The 26804-nt window shown below is 50.4% G+C and overlaps 14 pseudogenes; all 14 read left to right on the forward strand.

Moving 5' to 3' along the window:
• The first annotated feature begins 877 nt into the window (after window positions 1-877).
• LOC130343354 (5S ribosomal RNA) lies at window positions 878-997 on the forward strand (annotated as a pseudogene).
• An 878-nt stretch (window positions 998-1875) lies between these two features.
• LOC130331596 (5S ribosomal RNA) lies at window positions 1876-1995 on the forward strand (annotated as a pseudogene).
• An 82-nt stretch (window positions 1996-2077) lies between these two features.
• On the forward strand, window positions 2078-2197 carry LOC130329897 (5S ribosomal RNA; annotated as a pseudogene).
• A 1662-nt stretch (window positions 2198-3859) lies between these two features.
• On the forward strand, window positions 3860-3979 carry LOC130334249 (5S ribosomal RNA; annotated as a pseudogene).
• An 871-nt stretch (window positions 3980-4850) lies between these two features.
• On the forward strand, window positions 4851-4970 carry LOC130351927 (5S ribosomal RNA; annotated as a pseudogene).
• Window positions 4971-5254: 284 nt separating this feature from the next.
• Window positions 5255-5374, forward strand: LOC130352001 (5S ribosomal RNA; annotated as a pseudogene).
• Window positions 5375-7455: 2081 nt separating this feature from the next.
• Window positions 7456-7575, forward strand: LOC130350790 (5S ribosomal RNA; annotated as a pseudogene).
• A 681-nt stretch (window positions 7576-8256) lies between these two features.
• Window positions 8257-8376, forward strand: LOC130352803 (5S ribosomal RNA; annotated as a pseudogene).
• Window positions 8377-10605: 2229 nt separating this feature from the next.
• On the forward strand, window positions 10606-10725 carry LOC130350812 (5S ribosomal RNA; annotated as a pseudogene).
• A 3067-nt stretch (window positions 10726-13792) lies between these two features.
• On the forward strand, window positions 13793-13912 carry LOC130316069 (5S ribosomal RNA; annotated as a pseudogene).
• A 5582-nt stretch (window positions 13913-19494) lies between these two features.
• On the forward strand, window positions 19495-19614 carry LOC130353037 (5S ribosomal RNA; annotated as a pseudogene).
• A 284-nt stretch (window positions 19615-19898) lies between these two features.
• Window positions 19899-20018, forward strand: LOC130352309 (5S ribosomal RNA; annotated as a pseudogene).
• Window positions 20019-21990: 1972 nt separating this feature from the next.
• LOC130327234 (5S ribosomal RNA) lies at window positions 21991-22110 on the forward strand (annotated as a pseudogene).
• Window positions 22111-25388: 3278 nt separating this feature from the next.
• Window positions 25389-25508, forward strand: LOC130330315 (5S ribosomal RNA; annotated as a pseudogene).
• Window positions 25509-26804: the final 1296 nt, after the last annotated feature.

Here is a 26804-nt window from a genome sequence, read left to right on the forward strand (position 1 = left end):
TGGCTGGGAATCCTGGCTGCCGTTGATATTTTGCTCCGATTCCGAAAATTATTTATTGATGCTTAAATCCACAGTATACAAAGTGTGAAGCTGTCAACGGCCATCCTAAGCTGAACGCGCCTGCTCTCGTCAGATCGCAGACTGCAACCCAGCTTAGGGCCCGGTAAGTACCAGCATGGGAGACTGGCTGGGAATCCCGGGTGCAGTTGACATTTTAATCTGTTGCCACCTTCCGCTCTGATTCGGAAAAGGATTTATTGATGCTTAAATCCACAATATACAGGGTGTGAAGCTGTCAACGGCCATCCTAAGCCTAAACGTGCCTGCTCTCCTCAGATCGCAGACTGCTGCCCGGCAGTTACCGGCATGGGAGACTGGCTGGCAATCCAAGGTGCCATTGACATTTTGCTCTGTTGCCGCCTTCCTCTCCGATTAATAAAAATATTTATTGATGCTTAAATCCACAATATACAAGGCGTGAAGATGTCAACGGCCATCCTAAGCTGAACTCGCCTGCTCTCGTCAGATTGCAGACTGCTACCCAGCTTAGGGCTTGGTAAGTACCAGCATGGGAGACTGGCTGGGAATCCCAGGTGTTGTTGACATTTTGCTCTGTAGCCGCCTTCCGCTCCGATTCCGAAAAGGATTTATTGATGCTTAAATCCACAGTATACAGGGTGTGAAGCTGTCTACGGCTATCCTAAGCTGAATGTGCCTGTTCTTGTCAGATTGCAGACTGCTGCCCGGCAAGTACGGGCATGGGAGACTGGCTGGCAATCCAAGGTGCTATTGACATTTTGCTCTGTTGTCGCCTTACTCTCCGATTCCGAAAAGGATTTATTGATGCTTAAATGCACGGTATAAAAAGCATGAAGCTGTCAATGGCCATCCTAAGCTGAACGCGCCTGCTCTCGTCAGATCGCAGACTGCTACTCAGCTTAGGGCCCGGTAAGTACTGGCATGGGAGACTGGCTGGGAATCCCGGGTGCCGTCGACATTTTGCTCTATTTCTGCCTTCCGCTCCGATTCCGAAAAGAATTTATTGATGCTTAAATCCACAGTATAAAGGGCGAGAAGCTATCAACGGCCATCCTAAGCTGAACGCAACTGCTCTCGTCAGATCGCAGACTGCTACCCAGCTTAGGGCCCGGTAAGTACCAGCATGGGAGACTGGCTGGGAATCCCAGGTGTTGTTGACATTTTGCTCTGTAGCCGCCTTCCGCTTCGATTCCGAAAAGGATTTATTGATGCTTAAATCCACAGTATACAGGGTGTGAAGCCGTCTACGGCTATCCTAAGCTGAATGTGCCTGTTCTTGTCAGATCGCAGACTGCTGCCAGGAAAGTACAGGCATGGGAGACTGGCTGGCAATCCAAGGAACTATTGACATTTTGCTCTGTTGCCGCCTTCCTCTCCGATTCCGAAAAGGATTTATTGATGCTTAAATGCACAGTATAAAAAGCATGAAGCTGTCAATGGCCATCCTAAGCTGAACGTGCCTGCTCTTGTCAGATTGCAAACTGCTATCCAGTTTACGGCCCGGTAAGTACTGGCATGGGAGACTGGCTGGGAATCCCAGGTGCCGTTGACACTTTGCTCTATTGCTGCCCTCCGCTCCGATTCCGAAAATAATTTATTGATGCTTAAATCCACAGTATACAAGGTGTGAAGCTGTCGATGGCCATCCTAAGCTTAACGCGCCTGCTCTCGTCAGATCGCAGACTGGTACAGATCTTAGGGCCCGGTAAGTACCGGCATGGGACACTGGCTGGGAATCCCGTCTGCTGTTGACATTTTGCTCTGTTGCCGCCTTACGTTCCGATTCCGAAAAGGATTTATTGATGCTTAAATGCACAGTATAAAGGGCATGAAGCTGTCAAAGGCCATCCTAAGCTGAACGCGCCTGCTCTCGTCAGATCGCAGACTGCTACCCAGCTTAGGGCCTGGTAAGTACCAGCATGGGAGACCGGCTGGGAATCCCGGGTGCATTTGACATTTTAATCTGTTGCCGCCTCCCGCTCCGATTCGGAAAAGGATTTATTGATGCTTAAATGCACAGTATAAAGGGCGTGAAGCTGTCAACGGCCATCCTAAGCTGAACGCGCCTGCTCTCGTCAGATCGCAGACTGCTACCCAGCTTAGGGCCCGGTAAGTACCAGCATGGGAGACTGGCTGGGAATCCCAGGTGTCGTTGATATTTTGCTCTGTTGCCGCCTTACGCTGCTATTCCGAAAAAGATTTATTGATGCTTAAATCCACAGTATACAGGGTGTGAAGATGTCTACGGCCATCCTAAGCTGAATGCGCCTGTTCTCGTCAGATCGCAGACTGCTACCCAGCTTCGGGCCTGGTAAGTACCAGCATGGGAGACTGGCTGGGAATCCCGGGTGCAGTTGACATTCTGCTCCGATTCCGAAAATTATTTATTGATGCTTAAATCCACAGTATACAAAGTGTGAAGCTGTCAACGGCCATCCTAAGCTGAACGCGCCTGCTCTCGTCAGATCGCAGACTGCTATCCAGCTTGGAGCCTGGTAAGTACCAGCATGGGAGACTGGCTGGGAATCCCGGGTGCAGTTGACATTTTAATCTGTTGCCGCCTTCCCCTCCGATTCGGAAAAGGATTTATTGATGCTTAAATCCACAATATACAGGGTGTGAAGCTGTCAACGGCCATCCTAAGCCTGAACGTGCCTGCTCTCCTCAGATCGCAGACTGCTGCCCGGCAGTTACTGGCATGGGAGACTGGCTGGCAATCCAAGGTGCCATTGACATTTTGCTCTGTTGCCGCCTTCCTCTCCGATTAAAAAAATATTTATTGATGCTTAAATCCACAATATACAAGGCGTGAAGATGTCAACGGCCATCCTAAGCTGAACGCGCCTGCTCTCGTCAGATCGCAGACTGCTACCCAGCTTAGGGCCCAGTAAGTACCGGCATGGGAGACTGGCTGGGAATCCCGGGTGCAGTTGACATTTTGCTCTGTTGCCGCCTTCCGTTCCGATTCCGAAAAGGATTTATTGATGCTTAAATGCACAGTATACAAAGTGTGAAGCTGTCAACGGCCATCCTAAGCTGAACGCGCCTGCTCTCGTCAGATCGCAGACTGCTACCCAGCTTAGGGCCCGGTAAGTACCAGCAATGGAGACTGGCTGGGAATCTCAGGTGTTGTTGACATTTTGCTCTGTAGCTCTGTAGACATTTTGCTCCGATTCCGAAAAGGATTTATTGATGCTTAAATCCACAATATACAGGGTGTGAAGCCGTCTACGGCTATCCTAAGCTGAATGCGCCTGTTCTTGTCAGATCGCAGACTGCTACCCAGCTTAGAGCCTGGTAAGTACCAGCATGGGAGACTGGCTGGGAATCCCGGGTGCAGTTGACATTTTAATCTGTTGCCGCCTTCCCCTCCGATTCGGAAAAGGATTTATTGATGCTTAAATCCACAATATACAGGGTGTGAAGCTGTCAACGGCCATCCTAAGCCTGAACGTGCCTGCTCTCATCAGATCGCAGACTGCTGCCCGGCAGTTACTGGCATGGGAGACTGGCTGGCAATCCAAGGTGCCATTGACATTTTGCTCTGTTGCCGCCTTCCTCTCCGATTAAAAAAATATTTATTGATGCTTAAATCCACAATATACAAGGTGTGAAGATGTCAACAGACATCCTAAGCTGAACGCGCCTGCTCTCGTCAGATCGCAGACTGCTACCCAGCTTAGGGCCCAGTAAGTACCGGCATGGAAGACTGGCTGGGAATCCCGGGTGCAGTTGACATTTTGCTCTGTTGCCGCCTTCCGTTCCGATTCCGAAAAGGATTTATTGATGCTTAAATGCACAGTATACAAAGTGTGAAGCTGTCAACGGCCATCCTAAGCTGAACGCGCCTGCTCTCGTCAGATCGCAGACTGCTACCCAGCTTAGGGCCCGGTAAGTACCAGCATGGGAGACTGGCTGGGAATCTCAGGTGTTGTTGACATTTTGCTCTGTAGCTCTGTAGACATTTTGCTCCGATTCCGAAAAGGATTTATTGATGCTTAAATCCACAATATACAGGGTGTGAAGCCGTCTACAGCTATCTTAAGCTGAATGCGCCTGTTCTTGTCAGATCGCAGACTGCTGCCCGGCAAGTACGGGCATGGGAGACTGGCTGGCAATCCAAGGTGCTATTGACATTTTGATCTGTTGCCGCCTTCCTCTCCGATTAAAAAAAATATTTATTGATGCTTAAATCCACAGTATACAAGGCATGAAGATGTCAACGGCCATCCTAAGCTGAACGCGCCTGCTCTCGTCAGATCGCAGACTGCTACCCAGCTTAGGGCCCGGTAAGTACTGGCATGGGAGACTGGCTGGCAATCCCGGGTGCCGTTGATATTTTGCTCTATTGCTGCCTTCGGCTCCGATTCCGAAAATAATTTATTGATGCTTAAATCCACAGTATACAAGGTGTGAAGCTGGCGACGGTTATCCTAAGCTTAACGCGCCTGCTCTCGTCAGATTGCAGACTGCTACCCAGCTTAGGGCCCGGTAAGTACCAGCATGGGAGACTGGCTGGGAATCCCAGGTGTTGTTGACATTTTGCTCTGTAACCGCCTTCCGCTTCGATTCCAAAAAGGATTTATTGATGCTTAAATCCACAGTATACAGGGTGTGAAGCCTTCTACGGCTATCCTAAGCTGAATGTGCCTGTTCTTGTCAGTTTGCAGACTGCTGCCCGGCAAGTACGGGCATGGGAGCCTGGCTGCCAATCCAAGGTGCTATTGACATTTTGCTCTGTTGCCGCCTTCCTCTCCGATTCCGAAAAGGATTTATTGATGCTTAAATGCACATGTAAAAAGCATGAAGCTGTCAATGGCCATCCTAAGCTGAACGCGCCTGCTCTCGTCAGATCGCAGACTGCTACCCAGCTTAGGGCCCGGTAAGTACTGGCATGGGAGACTGGCTGGGAATCCCAGGTGCCATTGACATTTTGCTCTTTTGCTGCCTTCCGCTCCGATTCCGAAAATAATTTATTGATGCTTAAATCCACAGTATACAAGGTGTGAAGCTGTTGACGGCCATCCTAAGCTTAACGCGCCTGCTCTCGTCAGATCGCAGACTGGTACAGATCTTAGGGCCCGGTAAGTACCGGCATGGGACACTGGCTGGGAATCCCGGCTGCCGTTGACATTTTGCTCTGTTGCCGCCTTCCGTTCCGATTCCGAAAAGGATTTATTGATGCTTAAATGCACAGTATAATGGGCGAGAAGCTGTCAACGGCCATCCTAAGCTGAACGCGCCTGCTCTCGTCAGATCGCAGACTGCTACCCAGCTTAGGGCCCGGTAAGTACCAGCACGGGAGACTGGCTGGGAATCCCAGGTGTCGTTGACATTTTGCTCTGTTGCCGCCTTCCGCTCCGATTCCGAAAAGGATTTATTGTTGCTTAAATCCACAGTATACAGGGTGTGAAGATGTCTACGGTCATCCTAAGCTGAATGCACCTGTTCTCGTCAAATCGCAGACTGCTACCCAGCTTCGGGCCTGGTAAGTACCAGCATGGGAGACTGGCTGGGAATCCCGGGTGCAGTTGACATTTTAATCTGTTGCCGCCTTCCGCTCCTATTCGGAAAAAGGATTTATTGATGCTTAAATCCACAATACACAGGGTGTGAAGCTGTCAACGGCCATCCTAAGCCTGAACGTGCCTGCTCTCGTCAGATCGCAGACTGCTACCCAGCTTAGGGCCTGGTAAGTACCAGCATGGGAGACTGGCTGGGAATCCCGGGTGCAGTTGACATTTTAATCTGTTGCCGCCTTCCGCTCCTATTCGGAAAAAGGATTTATTGATGCTTAAATGCACAGTATAAAGGGCGTGAAGCTGTTAACGGCCATCCTAAGCTGAACGCGCCTGCTCTCGTCAGATCGCAGACTGCTACCCAGCTTAGGGCCCGGTAAGTACCCGCATGGGAGACTGGCTGGGAATCTCAGGTGTTGTTGACATTTTGCTCTGTAGCTCTGTAGACATTTTGCTCCGATTCCGAAAAGGATTTATTGATGCTTAAATCCACAAAATACAGGGTGTGAAGCCGTCTACGGCTATCCTAAGCTGAATGCGCCTGTTCTTGTCAGATCGCAGACTGCTGCCCGGCAAGTACGGGCATGGGAGACTGGCTGGCAATCCAAGGTGCTATTGACATTTTGATCTGTTGCCGCCTTCCTCTCCGATTAAAAAAAATATTTATTGATGCTTAAATCCACAGTATACAAAGAGTGAAGATGTCAACGGCTATCCTAAGCTGAACGCGCCTGTTCTCGTCAGATCGCAGACTGCTACCCAGCTTAGGGCCCGGTAAGTACTGGCATGGGAGACTGGCTGGGAATCCCGTGTGCCGTTTATATTTTGCTCTATTGCTGCCTTACGCTCCGATTCCGAAAAGAATTTATTGATGCTTAAATCCACAGTATACAAGGTGTGAAGCTGTCGACGGCCATCCTAAGCTTAACGCGCCTGCTCTCGTCAGATCACAGACTGGTACAGATCTTAGGGCCCGGTAAGTACCGGCATAGGACACTGGCTGGGAATCCCGGCTGCCGTTGACATTTTGCACTGTTGCCGCCTTCCGTTCCAATTCCGAAAAGGATTTATTGATGCCTAAATGCACAGTATAAAGGGCGAGAAGCTGTCAACGGCCATCCTAAGCTGAACGCGCCTGCTCTCGTCAGATCGCAGACTGCTACCCAGCTTAGGGCCCGGTAAGTACCAGCATGGGAGACTGGCCTGGAATCCCAGGTGTCGTTGACATTTTGCTCTGTTGCCGCCTTCCGCTCCGATTCCGAAAAGGATTTATTGATGCTTAAATCCACAGTATACAGGGTGTGAAGATGTCTACGGCCATCCTAAGCTGAATGCGCCTGTTCTCGTCAGATCGCAGACTGCTACCCAGCTTCGGGCCTGGTAAGTACCACCATGGGAGACTGGCTGGGAATCCCGGGTGCAGTTGACATTTTGCTCTGTTTCTCCTCCGATTCCGAAATTTTTTTATTGATGCTTAAATCCACAGTAAACAAAGTGTGAAGCTGTAAACGGCCATCCTAAGCTGAACGCGCCTGCTCTCGTCAGATCGCAGACTGCTACCCAGCTTAGGGCCTGGTAAGTACCAGCATGGGAGACTGGCTGGGAATCCCGGGTGCAGTTGACATTTTAATCTGTTGCCGCCTTCCGCTCCGATTCGGAAAAGGATTTATTGGTGCTTAAATCCACAATATACAGGGTGTGAAGCTGTCAACGGCCATCCTAAGCCTGAACGTGCCTGCTCTCCTCAGATCGCAGACTGTTGCCCGGCAGTTACCGGCATGGGAGACTGGCTAGCAATCCAAGGTGGCATTGACATTTTGCTCCGTTGCCGCCTTCCTCTCCGATTAATAAAAATATTTATTGATGCTTAAATCCACAATATACAAGGCGTGAAGCTGTCAACGGCCATCCTAAGCTGAACGCGCCTGCTCTCGTCAGATCGCAGACTGCTACCCAGCTTAGGGCCTGGTAAGTACCAGCATGGGAGACTGGCTGGGAATCCCGGGTGCAGTTGACATTTTAATCTGTTGCCGCCTTCCGCTCCGATTCGGAAAAGGATTTATTGATGCTTAAATCCACAACATACAGGGTGTGAAGCTGTCAACGGCCATCCTAAGCCTGAACGTGCCTGCTCTCCTCAGATCGCAGACTGCTGCCCGGCAGTTACCGGCATGGGAGACTGGCTGGCAATCCAAGGTGCCATTGACATTTTGCTCTGTTGCCGCCTTCCTCTCCGATTAAAAAAATATTTATTGATGTTTAAATCCACAATATACAATGCGTGAAGTTGTCAACGGCCATCCTAAGCTGAACGCGCCTGCTCTCGTCAGATCGCAGACTGCTACCCAGCTTAGGGCCCAGTAAGTACCGGCATGGGAGACTGGCTGGGAATCCCGGGTGCAGTTGACATTTTGCTCTGTTGCCGCCTTCCGCTCCGATTCCGAAAAGAATTTATTGATGCTTAAATCCACAGTATACAAGGTGTGAAGCTGTCGACGGCCATCCTAAGCTTAACGCGCCTGCTCTCGTCAGATCGCAGCCTTATACAGATCTTAGGGCCCGGTAAGTACCGGCATGGGACACTGGCTGGGAATCCCGGCTGCCGTTGACATTTTGCTCTGTTGCCGCCTTCCGTTCCGTTCCGATTCCGAAAAGGATTTATTGATGCTTAAATGCACAGTATACAAAGTGTGAAGCTGTCAACGGCCATCCTAAGCTGAACGCGCCTGCTCTCGTTAGATCGCAGACTGCTACTCAGCTTAGGGCCTGGTAAGTACCAGCATGGGAGACTGGCTGGGAATCCCGGGTGCAGTTGACATTTTATTCTGTTGCCGCCTTCCGCTCCGATTCGGAAAAGGATTTATTGATGCTTAAATGCACAGTATAAAGAGCATGAAGCTGTTAATGGCCATCCTAAGCTGAACGCGCCTGCTCTCGTCAGATCGCAGACTGCTACCCAGCTTAGGGCCCGGTAAGTACCAGCATGGGAGACTGGCTGGGAATCTCAGGTGTTGTTGACATTTTTCTCTGTAGCTCTGTAGACATTTTGCTCCGATTCCGAAAAGGATTTATTGATGCTTAAATCCACAATATACAGGGTGTGAAGCCGTCTACGGCTATTTTAAGCTGAATGCGCCTGTTCTTGTCAGATCGCAGACTGCTGCCCGGCAAGTACGGGCATGGGAGACTGGCTGGCAATCCAAGGTGCTATTGACATTTTGATCTGTTGCCGTCTTACTCTCCGATTAAAAAAAATATTTATTGATGCTTAAATCCACAGTATACAAGGCGTCAAGATGTCAACGGCCATCCTAAGCTGAACGCGCCTGCTCTGGTCACATCGCAGACTGCTACCCAGCTTAGGGCCCGGTAAGTACCAGCATGGGAGACTGGCTGGGAATCCCAGGTGTCGTTGACATTTTGCTCTGTTGCCGCCTTCTGCTCCGATTCCGAAAAGGATTTATTGATGCTTAAATCCACAGTATACAGGGCGTGAAGATGTCTACGGCCATCCTAAGCTGAATGTGCCTGTTCTCAGACTGCTACTCAGCTTCTGGCCTGGTAAGTACCAGCATGGGAGACTGGCTGGGAATCCCGGGTGCAGTTGACATTTTGCTCTGTTTCTGCTCCGATTCCGAAAATTATTTATTGATGCTTAAATCCACAGTATACAAAGTGTGAAGCTGTCAATGGCCATTCTAAGCTGAACGCGCCTGCTCTCGTCAGATCACAGACTGCTACCCAGCTTAGGGCCTGGTAAGTACCAGCATGGTAGACTGTCTGGAATCCCGGGTGCAGTTGACATTTTAATCTGTTGCCGCCTTCCGCTCCGATTCGGAAAAGGATTTATTCATGCTTAAATCCACAATATACAGGGTGTGAAGCTGTCAACGGCCATCCTAAGCTGAACATGTCTGCTCTCCTCAGATCGCAGACTGCTGCCCGGCAGATACCGGCGTGGGAGACTGGCTGGCAAGCCAAGGTGCCATTGACATTTTGCTCTGTTGCCGCCTTCCTCTCCGATTAATAAAAATATTTATTGATGCTTAAATTCACAGTATACAAAGTGTGAAGCTGTTAACGGCCATCCTAAGCTGAACGCGCCTGCTCTCGTCAGAGCGCAGACTGCTACCCAGCTTAGGGCCTGGTAAGCACCAGCATGGGAGACTGGCTGGGAATCCCGGGTGCAGTTGATATTTTAATCTGTTGCCGCCTTCCGCTCCGATTCGGAAAAGGATTTATTGATGCTTAAATGCACAGTATAAAGGGCGTGAAGCTGTCAACGGCCATCCTAAGCTGAACGCAGACTGCTACCCAGCTTAGGGCCCGGTAAGTACCAGCATGGGAGACTGGCTGGGAATCCCAGTTGTTGTTGACATTTTGCTCTGTAGCCGCCTTCCGCTCGGATTCCGAAAAGGATTTATTGATGCTTAAATCCACAGTATACAGGGTGTGAAGCCGTCTACGGCTATCCTAAGCTGAATGTGCCTGTTCTTGTCAGATCGCAGACTGCTGCCCGGCAAGTACGGGCATGGGAGACTGGCTGGCAATCCAAGGTGCTATTGACATTTTGCTCTGTTGCCGCCTTCCGTTCCGATTCCGAAAAGGATTTATTGATGCTTAAATGCACAGTATAAAGTGCGAGAAGCTGTCAACAACCATCCTAAGCTGAACGTGCCTGCTCTCGTCAGATCGCAGACTGCTACCCAGCTTACTGCCCGGTAAGTACAAGCATGGGAGACTGGCTGGGAATCCCAGGTTTCGTTAACATTTTGCTCTGTTGCCGCCTTACGCTCCGATTCCGAAAAGGATTTATTGATGCTTAAATCCACAGTATACAGGGTGTGAAGATGTCTACGGCCATCCTAAGCTGAATGCGCCTGTTCTCGTCAGATCGCAGACTGCTACCCAGCTTGGGGCCTGGTAAGTACCAGCATGGGAGACTGGCTGGGAATCCCGGGTGCAGTTGACGTTTTGCTCTGTTTCTGCTCCGATTCCGAAAATTATTTATTGATGCTTAAATCCACAGTATACAAAGTGTGAAGCTGTCAACGGCCATCCTAAGCTGAACGCGCCTGCTCTCGTCAGATCGCAGACTGCTACCCAGCTTAGGGCCTGGTAAGTACCAGCATGGGAGACTGGCTGGGAATCCCGGGTGCAGTTGACATTTTAATCTGTTGCTGCCTTCCGCTCCGATTCGGAAAAGGATTTATTGATGCTTAAATCCACAATACACAGGGTGTGAAGCTGTCAACGGCCATCCTAAGCCTGAACGTGCCTGCTCTCCTCAGATCGCAGACTGCTGCCCGGCAGTTACCAGCATAGGAGACTGGCTGGCAATTCAAGGTGCCATTGACATTTTGCTCTGTTGCCGCCTTCCTCTCCGATTAATAAAAATAATTATTGATGCTTAAATCCACAATATATAGGGCGTGAAGATGTCAACGGCCATCCTAAGCTGAACGCGCCTGCTCTCGTCAGATCGCAGACTGCTACCCAGCTTAGGGCCCAGTAATTGCCGGCATGGGAGACTGGCTGGGAATCCCGGGTGCAGTTGACATTATGCTCTGTTGCCGCCTTCCGTTCCGATTCCGAAAAGGATTTATTGATGCTTAAATGCACAGTATAAAAAGCATGAAGCTGTCAATGGCCATCCTAAGCTGAACGCGCCTGCTCTCGTCAGATCGCAGACTGCTACCCAGCTAAGGGCACAGTAAGTACCAGCATGGGAGACTGGCTGGGAATCCCGGGTGCAGTTGACATTTTAATCTGTTGCCTCCTTCCGCTCCGATTCCGAAAAGGATTTATTGATGATTAAATGCACAGTATAAAAAGCATGAAGCTGTCAATGGCCATCCTAAGCTGAACGCGCCTGCTCTCGTCAGATCGCAGACTGCTACCCATCTAAGGGCACAGTAAGTACCAGCATGGGAGACTGGCTGGGAATCCCAGGTGCAATTGACATTTTAATCTGTTGCCGCCTTCCGCTCCGATTCGGAAAAGGATTTATTGATGCTTAAATCCACAATACACAGGGTGTGAAGCTGTCAACGGCCATCCTAAGCCAGAACGTGCCCGCTCTCCTCAGATCGCAGACTACTGCCCGGCAGTTACCGGCATGGGAGACTGGCTGGCAATCCAAGGTGCCATTGACATTTTGCTCTGTTGCCGCCTTCCTCTGCGATTAATAAAAATATTTATTGATGCTTAAATTCACAATATACAAGGCGTGAAGATGTCAACGGCCATCCTAAGCTGAACGCGCCTGCTCTCGTCAGATCGCAGACTGCTACCCAGCTTAGGGCCCAGTAAGTACCGGCATGGGAGACTGCCTGGGAATCCCGGGTGCAGTTGACATTATGCTCTGTTGCCGCCTTCCGTTCCGATTCCGAAAAGGATTTATTGATGCTTAAATGCACAGTATAAAAAGCATGAAGCTGTCAACGGCCATCCTAAGCTGAATGCGCCTGCTCTCGTCAGATCGCAGACTGCTACCCAGCTTAGGGCCCAGTAAGTACCGGCATGGGAGACTGGCTGGGAATCCCGGGTGCAGTTGACATTTTGCTCTGTTGCCGCCTTCCGTTCCGTTCCGATTCCGAAAAGGATTTATTGATGCTTAAATGCACAGTATAAAAATCATGAAGCTGTCAATGGCCATCCTAAGCTGAACGCGCCTGCTTTCGTCAGATCGCAGACTGCTACCTAGCTTAGGGCCCGGTAAGTACTGGCATGGGAGACTGGCTGGGAATCCCGGTTGCCGTTGACATTTTGCTCTATTGCTGCCTTCCGCTCCGATTCCGAAAAGAATTTATTGATGCTTAAATCCACAGTATACAAGGTGTGAAGCTGTCGACGGCCATCCTAAGCTTAACGCGCCTGCTCTCGTCAGATCGCAGACTGGTACAGATCTTAGGGCCCGGTAAGTACCGGCATGGGACACTGGCTGGGAATCCCGGCTGCCGTTGACATTTTGCTCTGTTGCCGCCTTCCGTTCCGATTCCGAAAAGAATTTATTGATGCTTAAATCCACAATACACAGGGTGTGAAGCTGTCAACGGCCATCCTAAGCCTGAACGTGCCTCCTCTCCTCAGATCGCAGACTACTGCCCGGCAGTTACCGGCATGGGAGACTGGCTGGCAATCCAAGGTGCCATTGACATTTTGCTCTGTTGCCGCCTTCCTCTCCGATTAATAAAAATATTTATTGATGCTTAAATTCACAATATACAAGGCGTGAAGATGTCAACGGCCATCCTAAGCTGAACGCGCCTGCTCTCGTCAGATCGCAGACCGCTACCCAGCTTAGGGCCCAGTAAGTACAGGCATGGGAGACTGGCTGGGAATCCCGGGTGCAGTTGACATTATGCTCTGTTGCCGCCTTCCGTTCCGATTCCGAAAAGGATTTATTGATGCTTAAATGCACAGTATAAAAAGCATGAAGCTGTCAATGGCCATCCTAAGCTGAACGCGCCTGCTCTCGTCAGATCGCAGACTGCTACCCAGCTTAGGGCCCAGTAAGTACCGGCATGGGAGACTGGCTGGGAATCCCGGGTGCAGTTGACATTTTGCTCTGTTGCCGCCTTCCGTTCCGATTCCGAAAAGGATTTATTGATGCTTAAATGCACAGTATAAAAATCATGAAGCTGTCAATGGCCATCCTAAGCTGAACGCGCCTGCTTTCGTCAGATCGCAGACTGCTACCTAGCTTAGGGCCCGGTAAGTACTGGCATGGGAGACTGGCTGGGAATCCCGGTTGACATTTTGCTCTATTGCTGCCTTCCGCTCCGATTCCGAAAATAATTTATTGATGCTTAAATCCACAGTATACAAGGTGTGAAGCTGTCGACGGCCATCCTAAGCTTAACGCGCCTGCTCTCGTCAGATCGCAGACTGGTACAGATCTTAGGGCCCGGTAAGTACCGGCATGGGACACTGGCTTGGAATCCCGGCTGCCGTTGATATTTTGCTCTGTTGCCGCCTTCCGTTCCGATTCCGAAAAGGATTTATTGATGCTTAAATTCACAATACACAGGGTGTGAAGCTGTCAACGGCCATCCTAAGCCTGAACGTGCCTGCTCTCCTCAGATCGCAGACTACTGCCCGGCAGTTACCGGCATGGGAGACTGGCTGGCAATCCAAGGTGCCATTGACATTTTGCTCTGTTGCCGCCTTCCTCTCCGATTAATAAAAATATTTATTGATGCTTAAATCCACAATATACAAGGCGTGAAGATGTCAACGGCCATCCTAAGCTGAACGCACCTGCTCTCATCAGATCGCAGACTGCTACCCAGCTTAGGGCCTGGTAAGTACCAGCATGGGAGACTGGCTGGGAATCCCGGGTGCAGTTGACATTTTAATCTGTTGCTGCCTTCCGCTCCGATTCGGAAAAGGATTTGTTGAGGCTTAAATCCACAATACACAGGGTGTGAAGCTGACAACGGCCATCCTAAGCCTGAACGTGCCTGCTCTCCTCAGATCGCAGACTGCTGCCCGGCAATTACCAGCATGGGATACTGGCTGGCAATTCAAGGTGCCATTGACATTTTGCTCTGTTGCCGCCTTCCTCTCCGATTAATAAAAATATTTATTGATGCTTAAATCCACAATATACAAGGCGTGAAGATGTCAACAGCCATCCTAAGCTGAACGCACCTGCTCTTGTCAGATCGCAGACTGCTACCCAGCTTAGGGCCCAGTAATTACCAGCATTGGAGACTGGCTGGGAATCCCGGGTGCAGTTGACATTTTAATCTGTTGCCGCCTTCCGCTCCGATTCCGAAAAGGATTTATTGATGCTTAAATGCACAGTATAAAAAGCATGAAGCTGTCAATGGCCATCCTAAGCTGAACGCGCCTGCTCTCGTCAGATCGCAGACTGCTCTAGCTTAGGGCCCGGTAGGTACTGGCATGGGAGACTGGCTAGGAATCCCGGTTGCCGTTGACATTTTGCTCTATTGCTGCCTTCCGCGCCGATTCCGAAAATAATTTATTGATGCTTAAATCCACAGTATACAAGGTGTGAAGCTGTTGACGGCCATCCTAAGCTTAACGCGCCTGCTCTCGTCAGATCGCAGACTGGTACAGATCTTAGGGCCCGGTAAGTACCGGCATGACACTGGCTGGGAATTCCGGCTGCCGTTGACATTTTGCTCTGTTGCCGCCTTCCGCTCCGATTCCGAAAAGGATTTATTGATGCTTAAATGCACAGTATACAAAGTGTGAAGCTGTCAACGGCCATCCTAAGCTGAACGCGCCTGCTCTTGACAGATCGCAGACTGATACCCAGCTTAGGGCCTGGTAAGTACCAGCATGGGAGACTGGCTGGGAATCCTGGCTGCCGTTGACATTTTGCTCTGTTGCCGCCTTCCGTTCCGTTTCCGAAAAGGATATATTGATGCTTAAATGCACAATATAAAAATCAAGAAGCTGTAAACGGCCATCCTAAGCTGAACGCGCCTGCTCTCGTCAGATCGCAGACTGCTACCCAGCTTAGGGCCTGGTAAGTACCAGCATGGGAGACTGGGTGGGAATCCCGGGTGCAGTTGACATTTTAATCTGTTGCCGCCTTTCGCTTCGATTCGGAAAATTATTTATTGATGCTTAAATCCACAATATAAAAGGCGTGAAGCTGTCAACGGTCATCCTAAGCTGAACGCGCCTGCTCTCGTCAGATCGCAGACTGATACCCAGTTTAGGGCCTGGTAAGTACCAGCATGGGAGACTGGCTGGGAATCCCAGGTGTCGTTGACATTTTGCTCTGTTGCCGCCTTACGCTCTGATTCCGAAAAGGATTTATTGATGCTTAAATCCACAGTATTCAGGGTGTGAAGATGTCTATGGCCATCCTAAGCTGAATGCGCCTGTTCTCGTCAGATCGCAGACTGCTACCCAGCTTCGGGCCTGGTAAGTACCAGCATGGGAGACTGGCTGGGAATCCCGGGTGCAGTTGACATTTTGCTCTGTTTCTGCTCCGATTCCGAAAATTATTTATTGATGCCTGTACTTACCGGGCCCTAAGATCTGTACCAGTCTGCGATCTGACGAGAGCAGGCGCGTTAAGCTTAGGATGGCCGTCGACAGCTTCACACCTTGTATACTGTGGATTTAAGCATCAATAAATTCTTTTCGGAATCGGAGCGGAAGGCAGCAATAGAGCAAAATGTCAACGGCAACCGGGATTCCCAGCCAGTCTCCCATGCCAGTACCTACCGGGCCCTAAGCTAGAGCAGTCTGCAATCTGACGAAAGCAGGCGTGTTCAGCTTAGGATGGCCATTGACAGCTTCATGCTTTTTATACTGTGCATTTAAGCATCAATAAATCCTTTTCGGAATCGGAGCGGAAGGCGGCAACAGATTAAAATGTCAACTGCACCCGGGATTCCCAGCCAGTCTACCATGCTGGTACTTACCAGGCCCTAAGCTGGGTAGCAGTCTGCGATCTGACGAGAGCAGGCGCGTTCAGCTTAGGATGGCCGTTGACAGCTTCACACTTTGTATACTGTGGATTTAAGCAGTATACAAAGTGTGAAGCTGTCAACGGCCATCCTAAGCTGAACGCGCATGCTCTCGTCAGATCGCAGACTGCTACCCAGCTTAGGGCCTGGTAAGTACCAGCATGGGAGACTGGAAGGGAATCCCGGGTGCAGTTGACATTTTAATCTGTTGCTGCCTTCCGCTCCGATTCGGAAAAGGATTTATTGATGCTTAAATCCACAATACACAGGGTGTGAAGCTGTCAACGGCCATCCTAAGCTGAACGTGCCTGCTCTCGTCAGATCGCAGACTGCTACCCAGCTTAGGGCCCAGTAATTACCGGCATTGGAGACTGGCTGGGAATCCCGGGTGCAGTTGACATTATGCTCTGTTGCCGTCTTCCGTTCCGATTCCGAAAAGGATTTATTGACGCTTAAATGCACAGTATAAAAAGCATGAAGCTGTCAATGGCCATCCTAAGCTGAACGCGCCTGCTCTCGTCAGACTGCTACCCAGCTAAGGGCACAGTAAGTACCAGCATGGGAGACTGGCTGGGAATCCCGGGTGCAGTTGACATTTTAATCTGTTGCCGCCTTCCGCTCCGATTCCGAAAAGGATTTATTGATGCTTAAATACACAGTATAAAAAGCATGAAGCTGTCAATGGCCATCCTAAGCTGAACGCGCCTGCTCTCGTCAGATCGCAGACTGCTCTAGCTTAGGGCCCGGTAGGTACTGGCATGGGAGACTGGCTGGGAATCCCGGTTGCCGTTGACATTTTGCTCTATTCCTGCCTTCCGCTCCGATTCCGAAAATAATTTATTGATGCTTAAATCCACAGTATACAAGGTGTGAAGCTGTCGACGGCCATCCTAAGCTTAGCGCGCCTGCTCTCGTCAGATCGCAGACTGGTACAGATCTTAGGGCCCGGTAAGTACCGGCATGGGACACTGGCTGGGAATCCCGGCTGCCGTTGACATTTTGCTCTGTTGCTGCCTTCCGTTCCGATTCCGAAAAGGATTTATTGATGCTTAAATGCACAGTATACAAAGTGTGAAGCTGTCAACGGCCGTCCTAAGCTGAACGCGCCTGCTCTCGACAGATCGCAGACTAATACCCAGCTTAGGGCCTGGTAAGTACCAGCATGGGAAACTGGCTGGGAATCCCGGCTGCCGTTGACATTTTGCTCTGTTGCCGCCTTCCGTTCCGATTCCGAAAAGGATTTATTGATGCTTAAATCCACAATACACCGGGTGTGAAGCTGTCAACGGCCATCCTAAGCCTGAACGTGCCTGCTCTCCTCAGATCACAGACTACTGCCCGGCAGTTACCGGCATGGGAGACTGGCTGGCAATCCAAGGTGCCATTGACATTTTGCTCTGTTGCCGCCTTCCTCTCCGATTAATAAAAATATTTATTGATGCTTAAATTCACAATATACAAGGCGTGAAGATGTCAACGGCCATCCTAAGCTGAACGCGCCTGCTCTCGTCAGATCGCAGACCGCTGCCCAGCTTAGGGCCCAGTAAGTACAGGCATGGGAGACTGGCTGGGAATCCCGGGTGCAGTTGACATTATGCTCTGTTGCCGCCTTCCGTTCCAATTCCGAAAAGGATTTATTGATGCTTAAATGCACAGTATAAAAAGCATGAAGCTGTCAATGGCCATCCTAAGCTGAACGCGCCTGCTCTCGTCAGATCGCAGACTGCTACCCAGCTTAGGGCCCAGTAAGTACCGGCATGGGAGACTAGCTGGGAATCCCGGGTGCAGTTGACATTTTGCTCTGTTGCCGCCTTCCGTTCCGATTACGAAAAGGATTTATTGATGCTTAAATGCACAGTATAAAAATCATGAAGCTGTCAATGGCCATCCTAAGCTGAACGCGCCTGTTTTCGTCAGATCGCAGACTGCTACCTAGCTTAGGGCCCGGTAAGTACTGGCATGGGAGACTGGCTGGGAATCCTGGTTGCCGTTGACATTTTGCTCTATTGCTGACTTCCGCTCCGATTCCGAAAATAATTTATTGATGCTTAAATCCACAGTATACAAGGTGTGAAGCTGTCGACGGCCATCCTAAGCTTAACGCGCCTGCTCTCGTCAGATCGCAGACTGGTACAGAACTTAGGGCCCGGTAAGTACCGGCATGGGACACTGGCTGGGAATCCCGGCTGCCGTTGACATTTTGCTCTGTTGCCGCCTTCCGTTCCGATTCCGAAAAGGATTTATTGATGCTTAAATCCACAATACACAGGGTGTGAAGCTGTCAACGGCCATCCTAAGCCTGAACGTGCCTGCTCTCCTCAGATCGCAGACTACTGCCCGGCAGTTACCGGCATGGGAGACTGGCTGGCAATCCAAGGTGCCATTGACATTTTGCTCTGTTGCCGCCTTCCTCTCCGATTAATAAAAATATTTATTGATGCTTAAATTCACAATATACAAGGCGTGAAGATGTCAACGGCCATCCTAAGCTGAACGCGCCTGCTCTCGTCAGATCGCAGACCGCTACCCAGCTTAGGGCCCAGTAAGTACGGGCATGGGAGACTGGCTGGGAATCCCGGGTGCAGTTGACATTATGCTCTGTTGTCGCCTTCCGTTCCGATTCCGAAAAGGATTTATTGATGCTTAAATGCACAGTATAAAAAGCATGAAGCTGTCAATGGCCATCCTAAGCTGAACGCGCCTGCTCTCGTCAGATCGCAGACTGCTACCCAGCTTAGGGCCCAGTAAGTACCGGCATGGGAGACTGGCTGGGAATCCCGGGTGCAGTTGACATTTTGCTCTGTTGCCGCCTTCCGTTCCGATTCCGAAAAGGATTTATTGATGCTTAAATGCACAGTATAAAAATCATGAAGCTGTCAATGGCCATCCTAAGCTGAACGCGCCTGCTTTCGTCAGATCGCAGACTGCTACCTAGCTTAGGGCCCGGTAAGTACTGGCATGGGAGACTAGCTGGAAATCCCGGTTGCCGTTGACATTTTGCTCTATTGCTGCCTTCCGCTCCGATTCCGAAAAGAATTTATTGATGCTTAAATCCACAGTATACAAGGTGTGAAGCTGTCGACGGCCATCCTAAGCTTAACGCGCCTGCTCTCGTCAGATCGCAGACTGGTACAGATCTTAGGGCCCGGTAAGTACCGGCATGACACTGGCTGGGAATCCCGGCTGCCGTTGACATTTTGCTCTGTTGCCGCCTTCCGCTCTGATTCCGAAAAGGATTTATTGATGCTTAAATGCACAGTATACAAAGTGTGAAGCTGTCAACGGCCATCCTAAGCTGAACGTGCCTGCTCTCGACAGATCGCAGACTGATACCCAGCTTAGGGCCTGGTAAGTACCAGCATGGGAGACTAGCTGGGAATCCCGGCTGCCGTTGACATTTTGCTCTGTTGCCGCCTTCCGTTCCGATTCCGAAAAGGATTTATTGATGCCTAAATGCACAGTATAAAGGGCGAGAAGCTGTCAACGGCCATCCTAAGCTGAACGCGCCTGCTCTCGTCAGATCGCAGACTGCTACCCAGCTTAGGGCCCGGTAAGTACCGGCATGGGAGACTGGCTGGGAATCCCGGGTGCAGTTGACATTTTGCTCTGTTGCCGCCTTCCGTTCCGATTCCGAAAAGGATATATTGATGCTTAAATGCACAATATAAAAATCAAGAAGCTGTAAACGGCCATCCTAAGCTGAACGCGCCTGCTCTCGTCAGATCGCAGACTGCTACCCAGCTTAGGGCCTGGTAAGTACCAGCATGGGAGACTGGGTGGGAATCCCGGGTGCAGTTGACATTTTAATCTGTTGCCGCCTTCCACTTCGATTCGGAAAATTATTTATTGATGCTTAAATCCACAATATAAAGGGCGTGAAGCTGTCAACGGCCATCCTAAGCTGAACGCGCTTGCTCTCGTCAGATCGCAGACTGATACCCAGCTTAGGGCCTGGTAAGTACCAGCATGGGAGACTGGCTGGGAATCCCAGGTGTCGTTGACATTTTGCTCTGTTGCCGCCTTACGCTCCGATTCCGAAAAGGATTTATTGATGCTTAAATCCACAGTATTCAGGGTGTGAAGATGTCTATGGCCATCCTAAGCTGAATGTGCCTGTTCTCGTCAGATCACAGACTGCTACCCAGCTTTGGGCCTGGTAAGTACCAGCATGGGAGACTGGCTGGGAATCCCGGGTGCAGTTGACATTTTGCTCTGTTTCTGCTCCGATTCCGAAAATTATTTATTGATGCCGGTACTTACCGGGCCCTAAGATCTGTACCAGTCTGCGATCTGACGAGAGCAGGCGCGTTAAGCTTAGGATGGCCGTCGACAGCTTCACACCTTGTATACTGTGGATTTAAGCATCAATAAATTCTTTTCGGAATCGGAGCGGAAGGCAGCAATAGAGCAAAATGTCAACGGCAACCGGGATTCCCAGCCAGTCTCCCATGCCAGTACCTACCGGGCCCTAAGCTAGAGCAGTCTGCGATCTGACGAGAGCAGGCGTGTTCAGCTTAGGATGGCCATTGACAGCTTCATGCTTTTTATACTGTGCATTTAAGCATCAATAAATCCTTTTCGGAATCGGAGCGGAAGGCGGCAACAGATTAAAATGTCAACTGCACCCGGGATTCCCAGCCAGTCTCCCATGCTGGTACTTACCAGGCCCTAAGCTGGGTAGCAGTCTGCGATCTGACGAGAGCAGTTGCGTTCAGCTTAGGATGGCCGTTGACAGCTTCACACTTTGTATACTGTGGATTTAAGCAGTATACAAAGTGTGAAGCTATCAACGGCCATCCTAAGCTGAACGCGCCTGCTCTCGTCAGATCGCAGACTGCTACCCAGCTTAGGGCCTGGTAAGTACCAGCATGGGAGACTGGCTGGGAATCCCGGGTGCAGTTGACATTTTAATCTGTTGCTGCCTTCCGCTCCGATTCGGAAAAGGATTTATTGATGCTTAAATCCACAATACACAGGGTGTGAAGCTGTCAACGGCCATCCTAAGCTCTCGTCAGATCGCAGACTGCTACCCAGCTTAGGGCCCAGTAATTACCGGCATTGGAGACTGGCTGGGAATCCCGAGTGCAGTTGACATTATGCTCTGTTGCCGTCTTCCGTTCCGATTCCGAAAAGGATTTATTGATGCTTAAATGCACAGTATAAAAAGCATGAAGCTGTCAATGGCCATCCTAAGCTGAACGCGCCTGCTCTCGTCAGACTGCTACCCAGCTAAGGGCACAGTAAGTACCAGCATGGGAGACTGGCTGGGAATCCCGGGTGCAGTTGACATTTTAATCTGTTGCCGCCTTCCGCTCCGATTCCGAAAAGGATTTATTGATGCTTAAATACACAGTATAAAAAGCATGAAGCTGTCAATGGCCATCCTAAGCTGAACGCGCCTGCTCTCGTCAGATCGCAGACTGCTCTAGCTTAGGGCCCGGTAGGTACTGGCATGGGAGACTGGCTGGGAATCCCGGTTGCCGTTGACATTTTGCTCTATTCCTGCCTTCCGCTCCGATTCCGAAAATAATTTATTGATGCTTAAATCCACAGTATACAAGGTGTGAAGCTGTCGACGGCCATCCTAAGCTTAGCGCGCCTGCTCTCGTCAGATCGCAGACTGGTACAGATCTTAGGGCCCGGTAAGTACCGGCATGGGACACTGGCTGGGAATCCCGGCTGCCGTTGACATTTTGCTCTGTTGCCGCCTTCCGTTCCGATTCCGAAAAGGATTTATTGATGCCTAAATGCACAGTATAAAGGGCGAGAAGCTGTCAACAGCCATCCTAAGCTGAACGCGCCTGCTCTCGTCAGATCGCAGACTGCTACCCAGCTTAGGGCCCGGTAAGTACCAGCATGGGAGACTGGCTGGGAATCCCAGGTGTCGTTGACATTTTGCTCTGTTGCCGCCTTCCGTTCCGATTCCGAAAAAGATTTATTGATGCTTAAATGCACAGTATACAAAGTGTGAAGCTGTCAACGGCCATCCTAAGCTGAATGCGCCTGCTCTCGTCAGATCGCAGACTGCTACCCAGCTTAGGGCCTGGTAAGTACCAGCATGGGAGACTGGCTGGGAATCCCAGGTGCAGTTGACATTTTAATCTGTTGCCGCCTTGCGCTCCGATTCGGAAAAGGATTTATTGATGCTTACATCCACAATACACAGGGTGTGCAGCTGTCAACGGCCATCCTAAGCCTGAACGTGCCTGCTCTCCTCAGATCGCAGACTACTGCCCAGCAGTTACCGGCATGGGAGACTGGCTGGCAATCCATGGTGCCATTGACATTTTGCTCTGTTGCCGCCTTCCTCTCCGAATAATAAAAATATTTATTGATGCTTAAATTCACAATATACAAGGCGTGAAGATGTCAACGGCCATCCTAAGCTGAACGCGCCTGCTCTCGTCAGATCGCAGACTGCAACCCAGCTTAGGGCCCAGTAAGTACCGGCATGGGAGACTGGCTGGGAATCCCGGGTGCAGTTGACATTATGCTCTGTTGCCGCCTTCCGTTCCGATTCCGAAAAGGATTTATTGATACTTAAATGCACAGTATAAAAAGCATGAAGCTGTCAATGGCCATCCTAAGCTGAACGTGCCTGCTCTCGTCAGATCGCAGACTGCTACCCAGCTTAGGGCCCAGTAAGTACCGGCATGGAAGACTGGCTGGGAATCCCGGGTGCAGTTGACATTTTGCTCTGTTGCCGCCTTCCGTTCCGATTCCGAATAGGATTTATTGATGCTTAAATGCACGGTATAAAAATCATGAAGCTGTCAATGGCCATCCTAAGCTGAACGCGCCTGCTTTCGTCAGATCGCAGACTGCTACCTAGCTTAGGGCCCGGTAAGTACTGGCATGGGAGACTGGCTGGGAATCCCGGTTGCCGTTGACTTTTGCTCTATTGCTGCCTTCCGCTCCGATTCCGAAAATAATTTATTGATGCTTAAATCCACAGTATACAAGGTGTGAAGCTGTCGACGGCCATCCTAAGCTTAACGCGCCTGCTCTCGTCAGATCGCAGACTGGTACAGATCTTAGGGCCCGGTAAGTACCGGCATGGGACACTGGCTGGGAATCCCGGCTGCCGTTGACATTTTGCTCTGTTGCCGCCTTCCGTTCCGATTCCGAAAAGGATTTATTGATGCTTAAATCCACAATACACAGGGTGTGAAGCTGTCAACGGCCATCCTAAGCCTGAACGTGCCTGCTCTCCTCAGATCGCAGACTACTGCCCGGCAGTTACCGGCATGGGAGACTGGCTGGCAATCCAAGGTGCCATTGACATTTTGCTCTGTTGCCGCCTTCCTCTCCGATTAATAAAAATATTTATTGATGCTTAAATTCACAATATACAAGGCGTGAAGATGTCAACGGCCATCCTAAGCTGAACGCGCCTGCTCTCGTCAGATCGCAGACTGCTACCCAGCTTAGGGCCCAGTAGGTACCGGCATGGGAGACTGGATGGGAATCCCGGGTGCAGTTGACATTATGCTCTGTTGCCGCCTTCCGTTCCGATTCCGAAAAGGATTTATTGATGCTTAAATGCACAGTATAAAAAGCATGAAGCTGTTAATGGCCATCCTAAGCTGAACGCGCCTGCTCTCGTCAGATCGCAGACTGCTACCCAGCTTAGGGCCCAGTAAGTACCGGCATGGGAGACTGGCTGGGAATCCCGGGTGCAGTTGACATTTTGCTCTGTTGCCGCCTTCCGTTCCGATTCCGAAAAGGATTTATTGATGCTTAAATGCACAGTATAAAAATCATGAAGCTGTCAATGGCCATCTTAAGCTGAATGCGCCTGCTTTCGTCAGATCGCAGACTGCTACCTAGCTTAGGGCCCGGTAAGTACTGGCATGGGAGACTGGCTGGGAATCCCGGTTGCCGTTGACATTTTGCTCTATTGCTGCCTTCCGCTCCGATTCCGAAAATAATTTATTGATGCTTAAATCCACAGTATACAAGGTGTGAAGCTGTCGACTGCCATCCTAAGCTTAACGCGCCTGCTCTCGTCAGATCGCAGACTGGTACAGATCTTAGGGCCCGGTAAGTACCGGCATGGGACACTGGCTGGGAATCCCGGCTGCCGTTGACATTTTGCTCTGTTGCCGCCTTCCGTTCCGATTCCGAAAAGGATTTATTGATGCTTAAATGCACAGTATACAGGGTGTGAAGCTGTCAACGGCCATCCTAAGCTGAACGCGCCTGCTCTCGTCAGATCGCAGACTGATACCCAGCTTAGGGCCTGGTAAGTACCAGCATGGTAGACTGGCTGGAATCCTGGGTGCAGTTGACATTTTAATCTGTTGCCGCCTTCCGCTCCGATTCCGAAAAGGATTTATTGATGCTTAAATCCACAATATACAGGGTGTGAAGCTGTCAACGGCCATCCTAAGCTGAACGTGTCTGCTCTCCTCAGATCGCAGACTGCTGCCCGGCAGATACCGGCGTGGGAGACTGGCTGGCAATCCAAGGTGCCATTGACATTTTGCTCTGTTGCCGCCTTCCTCTCCGATTATTAAAAATATTTATTGATGCTTAAATCCACAGTATACAAAGTGTGAAGCTGTCATCGGCCATCCTAAGCTGAACGCGCCTGCTCTCGTCAGATCGCAGACTGCTACCCAGCTTAGGGCCTGGTAAGTACCAGCATGGGAGACTGGCTGGGAATCCCGGGTGCAGTTGACATTTTAATCTGTTGCCGCCTTCCGCTCAGATTTGGAAAAGGATTTATTGATGCTTAAATGCACAGTATAAAGGGCGTGAAGCTGTCAACGGCCATCCTAAGCTGAAAGCGCCTGCTCTTGTCAGAACGCAGACTGCTACCCAGCTTAGGGCCCGATAAGTACCAGCATGGGAGACTGGCTGTGAATCCCAGGTGTTGTTGACATTTTGCTCTGTAGCCGCCTTCCTCTCCGATTCCGAAAAGGATTTATTGATGCTTAAATGGACAGTATAAAAAGCATGAAGCTGTCAATGGCCATCCTAAGCTGAACGCGCCTGCTCTCGTCAGATCGCAGACTGGTACAGATCTTAGGGCCCGGTAAGTACCGGCATGGGACACTGGCTGGGAATCCCGGGTGCCGTTGACATTTTGCTCTATTGCTGCCTTCCGCTCCGATTCCGAAAAGAATTTATTGATGCTTAAATCCACAGTATACAAGGTGTGAAGCTGTCGACGGCCATCCTAAGCTTAACGTGCCTGCTCTTGTCAGATAGCAGACTGGTACAGATCTTAGGGCCCGGTAAGTACCGGCATGGGACACTGGCTGGGAATCCCGGCTGCTGTTGACATTTTGCTCTGTTGCCGCCTTCCGTTCCGATTCCGAAAAGGATTTATTGATGCTTAAATGCACAGTATAAAGTACGAGAAGCTGTCAACGGCCATCCTAAGCTGAACGTGCCTGCTCTCGTCAGATCGCAGACTGCTACCCAGCTTAGGGCCCGGTAAGTACCAGCATGGGAGACTGGCTGGGAATCCCAGGTGTCGTTGACATTTTGCTCTGTTGCCGCCTTCCGTTACGATTCCGAAAAGGATTTATTGATGCTTAAATGCACAGTTTACAAAGTGTGAAGCTGTCAACGGCCATCCTAAGCTGAACGCGCCTGCTCTCGTCAGATCGCAGACTGCTACCCAGCTTAGGGCCTGGTAAGTACCAGCATGGGAGACTGGCTGGGAATCCCGGGTGCAGTTGCCATTCTAATCTGTTGCCGCCTTCCGCTTCGATTCGGAAAATTATTTATTGATGCTTAAATCCACAATATAAAGAGCGTGAAGCTGTCAACGGCCATCCTAAGCTGAACGCGCCTGCTCTCGTCAGATCGCAGACTGATACCCAGCTTAGGGCCTGGTAAGTACCAGCATGGGAGACTGGCTGGGAATCCCGGGTGCAGTTGACATTTTGCTCTGTTTCTGCTCCGATTCCGAAAATTATTTATTGATGCTTAAATCCACAGTATACAAAGTGTGAAGCAGTCAACGGCCATCCTAAGCTGAACGCGCCTGCTCTCGTCAGATTGCAGACTGCTACCCAGCTTAGGGCCTGGTAAGTACCAGCATGGGAGACTGGCTGGGAATCCCAGGTGCAGTTGACATTTTAATCTGTTGCCGCCTTCCGCTCCGATTCGTAAAAGGATTTATTGATGCTTAAATCCACAATACACAGGGTGTGAAGCTGTCAACGGCCATCCTAAGCCTGAATGTGCCTGCTCTCCTCAGATCGCAGACTACTGCCCAGCAGTTACCGGCATGGGAGACTGGCTGGCAATCCAAGGTGCCATTGACATTTTTCTCTGTTGCCGCCTTCCTCTCCGATTAATAAAAATATTTATTGATGCTTACATTCACAATATACAAGGCGTGAAGATGTCAACGGCCATCCTAAGCTGAACGCGCCTGCTCTCGTCAGATCGCAGACTGCTACCCAGCTTAGGGCCCAGTAAGTACCGGCATGGGAGACTGGCTGGGAATCCCGGGTGCAGTTGACATTATGCTCTGTTGCCGCCTTCCGTTCCGATTCCGAAAAGGATTTGTTGATGCTTAAATGTACAGTATAAAAAGCATGAAGCTGTCAATGGCCATCCTAAGCTGAACGCGCCTGCTCTCGTCAGATCGCAGACTGCTACCTAGCTTAGGCCCCGGTAAGTACTGGCATGGGAGGCTGGCTGGGAATCCCGGTTGCCGTTGACATTTTGCTCTATTGCCGCCTTCCGCTCCGATTCCGAAAATAATTTATTGATGCTTAAATCCACAGTATACAAGGTTTGAAGCTGTCGACGGCCATCCTAAGCT

The sequence above is a fragment of the Hyla sarda genome, chromosome 1, assembly GCF_029499605.1.
Source record: "Hyla sarda isolate aHylSar1 chromosome 1, aHylSar1.hap1, whole genome shotgun sequence".
Classification (NCBI taxonomy): domain Eukaryota; kingdom Metazoa; phylum Chordata; class Amphibia; order Anura; family Hylidae; genus Hyla; species Hyla sarda.